The 1,705-nt window shown below is 43.2% G+C and overlaps 1 non-coding gene across 1 annotated transcript; it reads right to left on the reverse strand.

The window, feature by feature from the left end:
* Window positions 1-1,267: 1,267 nt before the first annotated feature.
* Window positions 1,268-1,372, reverse strand: LOC133313493 (small nucleolar RNA R71). Its single transcript, XR_009751825.1, has one exon. It is a non-coding gene; the product is annotated as a small nucleolar RNA R71 (small nucleolar RNA).
* Window positions 1,373-1,705: the final 333 nt, after the last annotated feature.

Genomic DNA, 1,705 nt, shown 5'->3' on the forward strand with positions numbered 1-1,705 from the left:
CAACCTCAACCCGGGTCCACTCGGTTGATGAAACACTGACAAAGGCGTGTGGAGCATTCTCAAAATCCTGGGGTAGTTTAGCCTGAAGAAAGGAGGGAGAAACACCTGGAATGGGGAGCACTGCCATGTGAATCCATGCTCTTTTGAGAAGGCAACATGGTTTCCTTGCATATAACTCCAAGTACTATGGAGTAACGTGGAGAGTAGGGCCCTGCCCTCTGCTTACCTATAGCAAAACAAGGGAAGGAGCAAAATCCACTTGTAAAATATGCTACCAAGCAGGGTTAACCAAAGGGATGAAAACATGGAACCCGTGACACCTACTTGACTTTTTCTGAAATTAAGTGAAGCTTAGCTGAGAATAGTACTTTCTTTTATTGCTCCATTTTACAAATTAAGTTTCCTTTAGCGCTTCTTACTTCACAACTGCTCCCTGAGGACGATAAATCTGGGGCTACAATACCCTATATTGCTTGACACGTACGCTTGCGTATAGTTGAAGAGGGTTGCTCTTAGTCAGAGTAGATTGCTCCTGTTGGCAATCCTGATTATTACTCTGCACTCTTGCTCTCTGAAAAGATATTCCCGAGCAGCTCTCGGTTCGACCAAGCAATTGGCGCCGTTGCCGGGGATCACAAGAAAGGGCGTTTTTAAGGAAACATTTTTGTTGTTTAATTGCAGTCTTTTTGTTTTGATAGACCTCCTCCATTTGTATGAGCACAGAACCTACAGAACTTGGACTGGAAATAGTACTTTTTGATCCAGAACCCGAGAGAACCTTCAGAAATAGAAGAAGAGTTCAAAGGTTGAGAAACATTACAATGGAGGAGGTTATAAACAATGATAACAATGGAAATCATAATCATGAGCCTGAACAAGGACCGAATGAAGGAAGAGGGCCATCATTGAATGATATGGCTGCTCCCTTCAGAAATGGTCCAGAACGAGGCTATGTTCCCCCTCCTTTGAATATCCCGAACTTTGAAATAAAACCTGCAATGTTCCAAATGATTATGAACGCTGGTCAGTTCCATGGACTACCCATGGAAGACCCTCACAGTCATTTGGACAATTTCACTGAGATAGTTGATAATTTCAAAGTTCATGGTATTTCGGAAGAAAACATGCGGATGCGGCTTTTTCCATTTTCCTTAGCTGGAAAAGCCAAAGAATGGAGGAGAACATTGCCCCCAAACTCCATCACCAGTTGGGAGCAATTGGCGGAACAGTTTGTTACCCGATTTTTCTCCCAAGCAAAACAAGCCCAAGTGAGGGCTGATATAGCTTCCTTTCAAATGTATGATGGAGAAAGTCTGTATGAAGCGTGGGAACGCTTTAAAGAGTTGATACGAATTTGCCCGAATCATGGAGTTTCTGATTGGGGCATCATTCACACGTTTTATCATGGCTTAACCCCACCATTGAAAGCAACTGTTGATGCAGCTGCAGGGGGAGATCTTTTGGATTTTACTTATCCAGAAACCTACCAGTTGTTGGAAAAACTTTCAAAAAAAACATATTTCATGGCCTTCCACACGACACAGTGCTCCGAAGAAAGCAGGAGTTCTTTCAGCACAAATGGCTTCGCTCCAGAACACTATAAAAACTGGAAGCCCATGGAACAGAAAAAACCAACTGAGCAACTTCTCTTGACTCAATCAAGTCAGAGTTGCCCCACTTGTGGAGGTCCTCATGAATATGAGGA

The sequence above is a fragment of the Gastrolobium bilobum genome, unplaced genomic scaffold (genome assembly GCF_033153095.1).
Source record: "Gastrolobium bilobum isolate Gb01-03AN ecotype WA unplaced genomic scaffold, APGP_CSIRO_Gbil_v1 utg3603, whole genome shotgun sequence".
NCBI lineage: Eukaryota > Viridiplantae > Streptophyta > Magnoliopsida > Fabales > Fabaceae > Gastrolobium > Gastrolobium bilobum.